Source organism: Sarcophilus harrisii, chromosome 1, assembly GCF_902635505.1.
Source record: "Sarcophilus harrisii chromosome 1, mSarHar1.11, whole genome shotgun sequence".
NCBI lineage: Eukaryota > Metazoa > Chordata > Mammalia > Dasyuromorphia > Dasyuridae > Sarcophilus > Sarcophilus harrisii.
The window spans coordinates 338978455-338992736 of NC_045426.1; the positions used below are offsets into that span (position 1 = coordinate 338978455).

The 14282-nt window shown below is 36.5% G+C and overlaps 1 protein-coding gene across 5 annotated transcripts in view; it reads left to right on the forward strand.

The window, feature by feature from the left end:
• Positions 1-1387: 1387 nt before the first annotated feature.
• The window catches only part of FAM234A (family with sequence similarity 234 member A), a 71168-nt gene continuing 58273 nt past the window's right edge, over positions 1388-14282 (forward strand). For 4 of the 5 annotated variants that reach the window (XM_031945692.1, XM_031945689.1, XM_031945693.1 and 1 more), the window contains exons 1-2: positions 1499-1584; positions 4842-4947. The gene's annotated coding sequence lies outside the window, so the exon portion shown is untranslated. Of the gene's footprint in view, positions 1585-4841; positions 4948-14282 lie in introns of all 5 variants that reach the window. The other variant, XM_031945690.1, reaches the window with a different exon arrangement.

Consider the following 14282-nt stretch of genomic DNA (forward strand, 5'->3'; position numbering starts at 1 on the left):
AGGGAGAGAAGCTAAAAAATGTTAGTTTTAAACTATTCCATTAATTCTAGAGTAGCTGGGTGTCCCAGTACAGAATGGATAGGCCTGATTGAGTCAGGAAGAATCATCTTCCAGTTAAATATGACCCTGGGCAAGGTACTTAAACCTTGTTTATTTACCTCAATTTCCTCATCTGTAAAATGAGCTATAGAAGAAAATAGCAAACCCACTTTAATATCTTTGCCAAGAAAATCCGAAATGGAATCACAAAGAATCAGATTAATGAAAAATGACTGAATTCCACTAATCCAGACCTGAGAGGAAGAGCCTAATATGGAAATGTTTTTTTAAAATTGCACATATTTAACCTATATCCGATTGCTTGCTGTTTGGGGAGGGGGGAAGAAGAGAGGAAAATGTGATACACAAAATCTTACAAAAATGAATATCAAAAATTATCTTTACATGTATTTGGGAAAATAAAACAATATTGAGGAAAAAAATAATCTAGGATAATATAGAATTGTTTTGGGGAACAGCCGCAACAAAATCCTTAAAAATTCTACTTGTTTTAGGCTTAAATAATCTCAAAATCATGGGAAGGAAAAAAAAGACTATTTCCTTGATTTTTCCATTTACCAAGCACCAGAATTATAGGCGGGGGCCAAGATTGGAAGGGACTTCAGAAATCAACTAGTCTAAATCCATTATTTGACAGATGACACTCGGTGGGATGGTGAAAAAAGGGGCTGGACCCGGAAGGAAGACCTATTTAAAGTATTAAGAGTTTGGAATCGAACCCAAACTCTTTGGTTCTTTGACGTCGACTTCGGTTCTTTTTTTCAACCACCTCATTTTACAAATAACAATTTGAAGGCAAAAAAAATTGGGGAAAGGCGGACCCGAGGTCCTAGTAGGTGCCAAAGAGAGTGCATCAGCATCAGTGTTCTGCAGTATCCCTTTCCTGAGCAAGCTCTTGAGCATCTCTCAAGAGGCTGGGAAATGCGTCCCGATTCGTTGTTCACGGGATTTTTGACCCGGAAAGGAACCTGCGAAGCATTTCGTGCAAGCCCTTCTTGGGACAGCGGAGGAAACTGGGATCCAGAGGCGGGATGAGACTTGCCCATAGTGTCAAAGGCGGCACGCAGCGGACCTCGGGTGCCCCTTGCGCGGCACCCGGCTTTGGACGTCTGCTGCCGGTGCAGGCGGGGCGTCCCGCAGGGCCTTCTTCCCTCGCCGGTCCTGGGGCGCCATCCCGAGCTCCACCTGTCCCAGGGGGGCAGGGTCTAGAAAGAGTGGGGAAGCCGCCCTGGCCTCGGCCCCACCTTTGGGACGCAGAGAGGCGGGGCCACGCCCACAGCCGAGCTCCGAGAACCAGGTGGGGGGCGGGGGCGTCGCGCCGGAGCCACAAAGGCGCGGAGTAGTAACAGTTGCTAAGCGCTGCAGGGAGACCTAAAGCACGCCGGGCCCACCGCGTATTCCCTCTTTTTTATGAAGGGCGGGGCTCCGGGGGCGGAAGTGACGCGAGCCGGGCGGGGCAGGGGGAGCGACCTGCACCGGCTCGGGACTCGGGCGCACTGACTGGAGGGCTGAAGTTGCTGGCAGGTGAGTGAGTCGGCGACCCTCGTTGTCTTCACTCTGCTCTTGCCGCCGCCTTTACACACCCCTTCCCGCTCCTTTCCCCTCCAGGTGTCCTCTAGTCCCGCGTCTCCCTGTCTATCCCTCGCAAGGTCCCGGAGTGCCTTATTTCTGCCTCCGCTCCCCCTTCACTCTTTGCTTTCCTACGGTGTTCCCCCCTCCCCCCCACCGCGTCCCTAAGTAACCCCCAACTGGAGGGCAAGCCCCAGTCCTCAGTTTGGGCGTGGACTCGCCTTCGACGGCCGCCTGGAGGCGCTCTTCAAGACTGGTTCTTGAACTCTGCAGCTACCTCAGAAACTTGCCAGGCTCGGAGCGGATGGGGGCGGGGAGGGGGGGGGGCTTCCCCAGCCCTTTACTCCCTTAATTCTGCAAGGGACTTCCCTTACATTACTGGGATGGTCGTTGTTCCATCTTCTTTAAAAAAAAATGCACACACACACACACACACACACACACAATTTGTGTATATATTTATTTCCATGCCTTTTGCGTCCGTGTCTGATAAGAAGTAACTTCCGTAGGAAATGTTTATTCCTCTGCCTCCTCTCTCTCTGCAATCTTACCCCAGCTAGAGTCGCGTCTGCTCGTATAACTATTTGGCCAACCCAAAGCTAGACCAACTGGGCAGTGTGTCATTGGTTATAAGATTGACTCTTTGAGCTGCTAAAGGGAAGGTTTTGGGGTTTGCAAGAGTTTTTGATCACGGGCTCTTCCCGAGAGTTTCCTCCGGGTGGAACTTGTTTTAAATATTTTCTAATTTCATATGAAATATTTACGTTAAAGGTTTGTTTTTTTTAAAACTATGAGAACTCTTTGCAGTGTGAATCAAATATTTTATCGACTCAGTTGACTTCTGTGAAGATACACGCATAGCAAAACGCGGTTGCCGATTTTGAGATGCTTACAGAGAATTCTTTAAACTATGAGAATATGTGCATTGGTAGCAAAAATTATGGTGATTCTGAGATGCTTGTAGAAAATGTGATGCACAAAATCTTAGAAAAATGAATGCCAAAAATTATCTTTACATGTATTTGGGAAAATAAAACAATATTGAGGAAAAAATAATCTAGGATAATATAGAATTGTTTTGGGGAACAGCCGCAACAAAACCCTTAAAAATTCTACTTGTTTTAGGCTTAACTAATCTCAAAATCATGGGAAAGAAAAAAAAGACTATTTCCTTGAGACTTTTCACTCTCAATAGAGAGTAATTGCTGATTGTGAGATGCTTATAGAGAAATCTTTTCTAGAGTATGTACATTCTTTTAAGAATCTTCTGCTCACCACTGCCTTTTCCTAATAATCAAGTCAAGAATGAAGACTAATTTTGATTTAAAATAAAAATAGGTGAAGATAGAGTTGTAGGAAGAATAATGTGGTTTGAAATTTGGGATAGGATACTTAATCCAAGCTCCTTTCTAAGTACATCAAATAATTTATTCGATGTAAAAGTATCTCCCCTGAAACATCTTCATTCTTTGCTGTTTTCTATAGGCATCTGTGACTTTCTATTAAGAAAAGGGATGAAAGTGTACTATCTAAAAATAGTCTTAATTACCACAATAGTGACTCATGAATAAGTAATACTAAGACCTTTACTTTTATAGAGATAACAGCATAATAAACTATATATCTTATTTGAAAAATGGATTTACCCTTACTCCCTATAAGAAAAACACTGGATGTAGAAGGGAAGTGAGGATATAAAAAGAGCATGAAAGAACACTGATTTAAGACTCAGGAAACATGGGTTCCAGTCTCATAACTAACTAAATGTATATACTTAAAAGGCTTGGTGAAGAAAAATATTAATATTGTACTTTTCATTTTAGGCACAAATCTGACAAACTTTTTTTTATTAATTTAACTTTAAAACTAGGCATTTATATTATAAAGAATAATGTCCAAGTTGATGTAATCCCACATTTTAGACATGTCTACCCCAGGAAAACTTGAGGTAACCTTTCTTGGAATCTCACAACAAACAAAAGGTCATATGTTAAAATGAGTCTGGAAGAAACATACCCCAGCAAGTTACTTAATCTTCAATTGAAACTATTCCCTTCTTTCCTTTACACGCTCCTCTGATTGAGGAAACTTTTTTTTGTTGAAAGGACTTTTTCTTCCTTGTGATAAATCTCTTAATCCTTTCTGAATTGGGAAATGGGATCTTCACCAGAGTGGGCCATTATACCCTCTTGGAGATGGAGAAAGCTAAGAGCTTAATTAGACTAGTACTACTTTTTGTCCTAAATTTGTTTTCCATCCATAATCCATTTCCTGAAACTTTCTTGTTGAACCTCTACCCTATTTCCTAAAGGAAAAAGTCCCGAGGGGTTTTTAGATTAAAGAAAAAATTCTTTCTTGTTATCTTCGATTATTCAAAAGAAGGAGGTTTACATTTTTTTTTCAACATGTTCAGCTATTTATGTCCCAACCTCTCTGTTTTTCTTATTGTTTTACTTAAATAGTTTTTTAAAAAATCATTATAGTAATTGGCTTAATAAATATAAATTAGGAGGTTGGAGCTGAGAGAGGAAAGTAGTTGAGAATGTTGGTAATGGAGGAGAGAATTTCTCCAGGATAAAAAGAGGGGGAAAAAAACCTTAATTTTTCCTGTTTTTTGTTTGTTTGGTTGTGATCATAGTAACTACTCACAACCTCTCTTGACACTTAAATTTTTTTTTTTGACTCAGTTTACTCGTATATAAAATGGGATTATAATCTCCCAGGGATGTTGTAAAGATCAAATGAGATAATTGTAAAGCATTTAGCACAATGCATAGCACATTGTATATAGGTTAGCTATTATTATTAATGACATTAACAGTTCTTTTGATGGTCAAAAGTGCTTTCCTCATAACATCCCTGTAAGGAAAGCAGAGCAAGAGTTACTTTATTTTACAAAGGAAGAGAAAAGCTGACAGAGGTATGAACTTGTCCAAGGAACACAACTTGAGATAAAAGGTGGAATTAAACTCCCTCAGGGTCAGGCCTCTTTAATTTTTTTGCTGTGTTCCCTATGCTTCCATTGTTTCTTATACTGGGTAGGTGGTTAGTAATGTTTATTGCATCAAAGTGGATTTAATAGGAGTAAACAACAAATGTAAACAGGTCAAAGAGTGGATTGGGAAGATTCCTTAAGATGTTTGTACAGAAGATTTTCAGCTTTAGAAACAGATATTTTATGAGATTATTCTGTGTAATCTTATATTATTTAGAGCTTTAAATCATAAGCCTGAAATGAAATGGAGGGGAAACCAGCAAACAGTTGACCTGTCCACCTTCTCTGCCTTAGGACTGACATCTTAAAATTGTTTCAGACAGGTATGTATTCTTAAAACAGTTCCTGTTTCTGTTGTTCCTTTCTTTTTCTTCTCATAGGTCATAGTCTTTACTCCATTTTCCCACTGTTTCACCTGATTCATGCTGCTGGAAGTAATTGTGTGCCTTTTCTTAGAAGAGTAATCCAACAGTGACTTTTGGTGGGGGGCACAACTAAGTAACTGATTGAAACCTAATACTTAAAGATGATGTCAAGACCTTATTTAAGTCTTCCTTAAATATTTGATTATTACTTTTAAAGTCAGTTGATTTGTAGCCATAGCTACTAGGTGACCTTTTTATCTATTAACAAAGTGCTTTTGCTAACTAGGAAACAAGATATTATTGTTAATCTGTAACCTTAGGATTTCCCTGAAGACTTTCTCCATTAAAAAGACCAGTGCACTCCCTCCAGAGAGCTGTCACCTGTTTTTTATTTATGTGTTGGCACTTTTTTTCTCCCTTGTGAAAATGAGGGTCAATATGAAAAAGCACTTGTTTTCTTTTGAAAAAATTGAGGAAATTGATGGAGGAATAGGTTGCACGATATGGTAGAAAGAATGCTGGCCCGAAAGTCAGAGGGCCACAGTTCAGATATCCTTTGGAATACTACCCTTGTGGCCTTAGGCAAGCCACTTAACACCCCTAGGTCTTAGTTTCCTCATCTGTAAAGTGAGGATTGAACTAGAAGGCCCCTTCCATGGCTAGAGCTGTGACCTTATAAAAGGGGTTTCAGCCCCATAAATATTGATCATCAAGGGTAGAATGTATTAGAAAAACTGAAACAAGCTGTTTACAAATAAAAGAGAAATGAGAAGCAAAGAATTTTAGACTTGGAATTAAGAACTTCCTGCCTTGGTTTACCACTTTAAATATTTTACAAGTCATGTGATTTAGTAAGTAAATTAGTTCGACTTAATCTTGATTTCTATAGCTATAAAATATCTAATACCAAAATTAGATCCTTTCTTAATACTGTTATATGAGAATCAAAAGAAATAATGAATATAAAGTATTTTGTGAAATGCCTAAAATGAACTAAGGTTAAGAGTTCTCTGGTATTCATAATATTGTTTCTCCTTGGTTCTCCTTTAATGGATTCTCATTCATGTTATACCCCCTAATTGTGTGTATACCCCAAGTCTCTGTCCTGGATCTTCTCTCGCTACTCTCTTTTACTTGGTACCCTCATTAGCTGCTGTAGATTTAATCTCTATGCAAATGACTCCTAAATTTACATATCAAATTATTGTCTTCTAAGTTTCAGTCATAAATGAGTCTGTTGGACATAATCATCTCACAATTAACATTTAAAACATTGCTCATCTTTCTTGTAACCTATCCCTTTTGCTGTATTTATTTCTATCAAAGATACCACTTGTAGGCATCAAGGTTCAAAATCTCAATATATTCTTGACTTCTTACTCTGTCACCCATGCAGCCAATTGCCAAATCTTGCTTAATTTGATTTTGCCTTCACAACATCACATCTTTCTTCTTACATGGCTATCATTCCTAGTTATCATATCATACTTAGATTATTGCAGTGGTCTCCTAATTGGCTCCATCTTAACCTCTAAGATCCCTTAGTATTAATTCCTTTTTGTGATCTTTCTTGTTATTGCCTGTATTCTTTCCACCCCACAATTGTATTTAGTATGCTCTTATATGTGTATTTGTTGTCTTCCCTAATACAATGTAAGATACTTGAGTACAGGGACTATTTCATCTTTCTGACAGTACCTAGGACAGTGCTTGGCACATAGTAATTGCTTAATACATATTTGGTAAGTCTATATAGGCAGTTGTTTATTTTAAGAGGACCTCTTTAAGGTTCAATCATCTCATCATAGATCTTTTTTTTTTTTTTAAACTCAGGATGCTGCTTTTTTAATTTGAGAGGAAAAATATTAATAGTAATGATGGATTTTTTGTTAAACCAAAAGGTAGACTTTAGTTCTTTTTTATTATTATAGCTTTTTATTTACAAAACATATGCATGGGTAATTTTTCAGCATTGACTCTTGCAAAACCTTCTGTTCCAATTTTTCCCTCCTTCCCCTCACTCCCTCCCCTAGATGGCAAGTAGTCCAATACATGTTAAATATGTTAAAGTATATGTTAAATGTAATATATGTGTACATATCCATACAGTTATTTTGCTGCACAAGAAAAATCTGATCTAGAAAGAGTTGTTAAAAAAAAAACAAAACCTGAGAGGTTTCGAAAGCAAAAATGCAAACAACAACAACAGAAAGAGTGGAAATGTTATGTTGTGGTCCACACTCATTTCCCAGTGTTCTCTCTCTGGATATAGATGATTCTCTTCATTACTGAACAGTTGGAACCAGTTTAAATTATCCCATTGTTGAAGAGAGCCATGTCCATCAAAATTGATCAGCATATATTATTGTTGTTGAAGTGTACAATGATTTCCTGGTTCTGCTCATTTCACTTAACATCAGTTAATGTAAGTCTCTCCAGGCTTCTCTGAAATCATCCTGCTGGTCACTTCTTAGACTTAGTACATTTTAAGGAATAATTCATTGTTCATCTTCCCTTTTTGTTCACACCCCACACATCAGCAAAGAAAAGGAAAAGGGAGCCCACTAAGAAAGAGAATATTATTTTTGATTTGATTGGTTTGCAGATGGCTGAAAACTTAATAGTGGCATAGTGTACTACTATCATGAAGCTGTCTTTAAAAAATGCTGTAACAAATTTATAATTAAAGAATTCTTTGGACTCTATATCAAGATAAGGTTGAAATGGATTTATGATTTAGATAGAAAGGGTGATATTATAAGCAAATTAGGAATACAAACAATAGTCTTACCTTTCAAATCTGTGCAGAAGGGAGGATATATGGCCATACATACAAAGATGTATGGCATTATGAAATGTAAAATGGATAATTTTGATTATATCAAAGTAAAAATATTTTGTGAAATAAAACCAATGCAGCCAAGATTAGAAGGGAAGCAATTGATAGTCAAAGGATATGAAAAATTTTCAGATGAAGAAATTAAAGCCCATTTCTAGTCATATGAAAAAATGCTCTAAATCACTATTTTTATAATTTTTTTAATTAAGGTTTTTTTTATTTTCAAAACATGTGCATAGATAATTTTTTATTAAAGCATTTTATTCACAAAGCATATGCATGGGTAATTTTTCCAACATTGACCCCTGCATAACCCCTTGCCACAAATTTTCCCTTTCTTCCCCCCATCCTCTCCCCAACCCGGCAGGCAGTCCAATACATGCCAAATATGCATAGATAATTTTCAACATGCATGCTTGTAAAACCTTGTGTTCCAATTTTTTTTTCCTCTCTCTTCTTCCACCCCTTCCCCTAGATAGTAAGTATGATAAGAAATCCAATATATATTAAACATTTAAATCACTAATTAAAAAATTAGCCTCTTATTTTTACAAATACATATACAGATAGTTTTCAGCATTCACCTTTGCAAAACCTGTGTTCAAATTTTTCTCCCTTGTCCCTCCTCTAAACTGCAAGCGACCCATGATAGGTTAAACATATGCTGTTCTAAACATTTTCATATTTGTCATGCTGGGCAAGAAAAATCAGATCAAAAGTGGAAAAAAGCCAGGAAAGAAAAAAACAAGTAAACACCACTAACACCCAAAAAAGGTAAAAAGTATTATGCTTTGATTCATATTCAATCTCCATAGTTCTCTCTGGATGTGGATGGCATTTTCCATTACAAGTCTATTGGAATCACCTTTGCATCATCTTGTTCTTGAAAACAGCTAAGTCTGTCACAGTTGATTATTACATAATCTTGTTGTTGTGTACAGCATTCTCTTGGTGTTCTACTCACTTCACTTAGCAATAATTCTTTATAAGTCTTTCCAGGCTTTTCTAAAATCAGCTGCCTTGTCATTTATTATAGAATAATATTATTCCATTATATTCATATGCCATAAATTATTCAGCCATTTCTCAACTGACGAACATCCCACACAATATAAATCATTATTGGTTATAGAAATGAAAATTAAGACAACTCTGAGGTACCACTTCACACCTTTCAAATTTGTTAAGATGACAGAAAAAGATAATAATAAATATCGGCGGGAATGTGGAAAAACTGGAACAGTAATACATTGTTGGTGTAGTTGTGATCTGATCTATCCATTCCGGAGAGCAGTTTGTAACTATGCCCAAAGGGCTATCAAACTGTGTATACCCTTTGACCCAGCAGTGTTTCTACTGGGCTTATCTCCCAAAAAGATCTTAAAGGAGGAAAAGGGACCCACATGTGCAAAAATGTATGTAGTAGCCCTTTTTGTAGTGGCAAGAAACTGGAAACTGAGTGGATGCCCATCAGTTGGAGAATGGCTGAATAAATTATGGTATATGAATGTTATGGAATATTATTGTTCTATAAAAAATGACCAGCAGGATGATTTCAGAGAGCCCTGGAGAGATCTACATGAATTGATGCTAAGTGAAATGAGCAGAATCAAGAGAAGATTGTACACAATAACAATGAGATTATGGGATGATCAATTGTAATAGACTTGACTCTTTTTAACAATGAAGTGATGTCAAGGCAGTTTCAATAAAGTGCCATTCATATCCAGAGAGAAAACTATGCAGACCTTGGAGCAAAATATAATATTTTTTGCCTTTTTTTGTTATTGTTGTTTGCTTATTGTTTCTTCTTTTTTGTGTGTGTTTTTCCCCTTTTGATTTGATTTTTCTTATGCAGCGTGATGAATATGGAAATATATTTAGAAGAACTCAACATATTTAACCTATATTTGATATACTATCTTCAGAAGAGGTGAAGAGAAAGGGAGAAACATTTTTGAAACAAGGTTTTGCAAAGGTGAATATTGAATATTATATTTGCATATATTTGGGAAAATAAAATACTATATTTTTTTTAAAAAGGAAAAAAGTGAATGTTAAAAACTATTTTTGCAAGTATTTAGAAAATAAAATAGTATAAAAAGTGAAAAAAAAGATTTGGGAGTGATGTTAACAAAAGAATCCTATAAATATAATTTTATCTAAATAGCTTTTAAAATAGTTTTACAGTTTGTTTTTTTATTAGAAACAGCTATACTGCTTGATAGAGGTACAACCTTAACAGTAATTTTAAATAATTTTCAGTGTACTCATTGTGAAAGCTAGAATTCCCATCTTTCAGAGATCTCAGTTTGATCCTGAAGATAAACTTTTCCAGCCTTTTCACACATATCACCCCTTCTTTTTATTTATTTATTTACTTTTTATTTAATAGCCTTTTATTTACAGGTTCTATGCATGGGTAACTTTACAGCATTAACAATTGCCAAACCTCTTGTTCCAATTTTTCACCTCTTATCCCCCCACCCCCTCCCCTAGATGGCAGGATGACCAGTAGATGTTAAATACATTAAAATATAAATTAGATACACAATAAGTATACATGACCAAACCATTATTTTGCTGTACAAAAAGAATCAGACTCTGAAATATTGTACAATTAGCTTGTGAAGGAAATCCAAAATGCAGGTGGGCATAAATATAGGGATTGGGAATTCAATGTAATGGTTTTTAGTCATCTCCCAGAGTTCTTTCTCTGGGCGTAGCTGGTTCAGTTCATTACTGCTCCATTGGAAATGCATATCACCCCTTCTGTTACTCCCTTATATTCTAGACAAACTAGGGTTTTTCATCATTCAATTCATGGACCTCTGGATTTCTACCCAATTTAAGAGATTTGAACTAGAATTCTAACCTCTCTGGGCCACTCTTTTCATATCTGTAAAAGGAAAGGATTGCACTAGAATCTCATTATTAGATGCTCTCTAAGGATTTTTCTAGTGCTAAATCTATGATTCTGTAATGCTATTATTCCTGTGACTAGGCCCCATGCTTAACAGTCATTCTCTTCACTTCAGCTTCTTAGAATCTTTTGTTTCTTCCAAAGCTCAGTTCAAGTGCCACCTTCTGCATGAAGCCTTTTTTCATCTTTTCTCCAACATCTCATACACTTCCTTCCCCTAACCCTCAAATTTTGTTTAATTAGTTGGTGTGTATTAGGAACTGTGCAAAATGCCTGAAAATACAGAGAAAAACTAAACAGACATAGGTCTTGCCCACAAGGAGATTACATTCTAATGGTGGAGTTAAGAGGAAGATAAGCTTAGGGGAAAGGGATCAATGCCAGGAGGGACAGAAAGGACTTATTATAGAAAGTTATTTTTGAGATATGTCATGAAAGCAAGCCTAGTAATACTCATTTAGGTTTCTTCCTCTATAGAATATAAGGTCTATGAGAACAAGGAGTGGGTTTCTTTTTTTTGTTTGTTTATTTTTTGGTCTTTATATCCCTAGTACCCAATGATAGTTGGCATATAATAATACATATCTTAGTAAGTGCTTGTTGATTGATTTGTATAAGTATTTCTATTCCCCATTCAATTCTAAGGTCCCTGAGTGCAAGGACTATGACTTATTTCTTCTTTATCTTTGTGTTTTCTCTAGCTCACAATATAATGTTATGTATTTAGTAAGCAATTAATAAGTATTTGTTGAGCTGGTTGTAATTTGGCTTACATTTTCCTTCTCTTTACTTTTTAGCTATTTATAAACACATATTTTTTTATTAAAGCATTTTATTTTTCAAGACATATACATGGGTAATCCTTTGACATTAACCCTTGCAAAACCTTGGGTTCCAATTTTTCTCCCCTTACCCCAATCCCTCCCCTAGATGGCAAGTAGTCCCCAAAAATGTTAAACATGGTAGAAAAAAAAAATATATATATATATACATATATATATATATAAACTCATTTTCTTGCCATTCTTTCTAGTCCTGTCCCCATCTTCCTTACTCCCTTTAAATATGTACAGCAGCACCCAATGTTAAACTAATCACTTTTCTTTATTCTTGGTATCTTGGTAGTTTTTCTTATTATGTTCCCTCTTTGTTGGAATCCTTACAGAGTGTTAAGTCATTAGAGTTGATAGAGACAATAATTATCTAATTTAGCATGGTTCAGAATGATTGATCTGATCTTACAAGGAGATGTTATGGGCCAGAAGAAACAAGGTACTAAGTAGAACTGATAGACAATAATGTTTGTGTTCACACCTTTAGAGAGCTCATATAAGCAAGAAACTCTTAGGGCCAGAGAGCACTCTGGGAGGAAACCCATAATCCCACTCTCAGATCCCATAATCCAACTCTCTCAGAGGCAGAGTCAACCCTTGGGAAATCACATATATAGAAGCTCTTAGAGCTTCAAGTTAGTTACTTCGGAACATTGCCAGGGGTTGGAGAGGAGCACTCTGGGAGGAAGCCCACAAGCCCACTCTAGGAGGTAGAGTCAGATCCATGCCATCTTCCACCTTTGTGCTGGCTGGAGGCTGAAGAAAGCAGAGGCAAAAGGACAAGTTGCAAGGGCTCTTGGAACCAAGCAGAGAGATAGGCCTCTCTAAGAAAGCTAACCAGGCCCAAGGAAAGAGATGAGAAATAAACGTTTGGATTTTATCAGCTGGCTGCGTTTGGGATGATTATTGATCTGAACTGATACTAGGGCTACCTCCCCAAGAAACCTGCTCCCAGAGAACCATTATTATTTTAAAGAAGAAGAACACCACACCTCTCTCTTTTTAAATATTATTTTATTTTTCCAAATATATGCAAAATTTTCAACATTCACCTTTGCAAAACCTTATGTTCCAAACTTTTCTTCCTCTTTTCCCCCTTCTCCACTCTTCAAGACAGCAAGCAGTTCAATATAGCCTTAAACACATGCAGTTCTTTTAAATATATTTCATCATTTATTTAAATATATTTCATCATAATGTGCAAGAAAAATCAAATTAAAAGCGAAAAAACGACAAGATGGGGAAAAAACACAAGCTAATGAACAACAATCTCAAAAAAAGTGAAAATACAAAGCTTTGATCCACATTCAGTGTGAGCTGAGTCTATCCCAGTTGATGGACATATTAATTTGTTACTATGTTCAATGTTCAATGTTCTCTTAGTTCTGCTCACTTCACTCATGCTTATCTTCACTTCACTCATATGCTTCTCCTCTTACAAAACAAAAGGAGCAGTTACAAAATTTTCTCTCTTAGATTCACCTTGCTATATGTATTTTCCTGCCATAAAAAAGAAAAGAAAGAGAAAAGAATTAACAAGCTTAGTAGGTTCTGAACCCATGTAGTGTACTGTTTGGCATTGGGCCTGTTATCTCTTTATCTTTTGAAATGTTAACTCTTATATGAGAACTACTATAATATTAATTGAGTTTCTTCTTCGAAGTAGAGAAGAAAAATTCAACAAACATTTGTATCTTTTTAGCTGCACATCAACTATAAGCATAATATCATATGAAGGGCTTGGGAAGATAGAAAGTTAAACAAGAAATTAGATATAATCCCTGCACTCAAGGATCTTATAGTTCAGGAGGGAATAAAAATGACAGTACAAATCAATCAATAAATATATATTAAGCATTTGCTATTATGGGTACTTCTGCCAATAATAGTCAGTACCTTCTCTGCCCCTTGAGTAGTCAGAGCGCTGATAGGTAAGTAAACAAACAGAATGGCTTATAAATAGCACTTGAACTCAGGCCAGCTCCCTTATTCACTTCAGAAACATTACATATAAAATTATATTTCTGTCAGTGTAAGTAAAAGTTTCACTGATCATATGGAAAGAGAAGCACAAGGACTAGAATCCTAATGTGTTGTCTAGAGGGAGAAATGACTGAAAGTTCTAAAATTTAAGTAAACTTTTTAATATTGGTTGAGTTCCAAGCAACATAGCAGTCTTATTTTTCTTTGGAATGTCAATTGGCAGTTTAAAAACTATTCTGAATCTCTCCAGTTATTCTTTGTCCTTAATTAGATGTACTATCCTGAATGGAATGACTGTAGTTAGCCATTTATAAAGGGTAGTCTCTGGTTTGCCAGAGTAATGTGTCAAGACGTATTCAATTATCTAGGATGAAAGAATATTCTCTCTGGCTGAGTCAGGGATGGGATCTCCGTTGGGTAGAGCTACTGGTATTCCTGTCCCCAACGAGATAATTTAAGGAGAGGATCAAAAGCCAAAAGGATTCTTTGTTTTATCCCTTAGAAAACTATAAAGAATTATTTTATTTGAGGCAAAAAAAAAAGTTTTAGGGATGGTAGTGGGTCGTAACAGTGACCACTCAAAAACCTTGGATACAGTCATTCTGGAAAAAGAGATGGCCATCCTCAGAGTGCCCTAGAGTTAAGAGAGGGTGGGCCTGTCATTTTTAAGGGAGCAGGGATTTCGGGGCCACTGCAGGGAAGAAGTATCATCCCA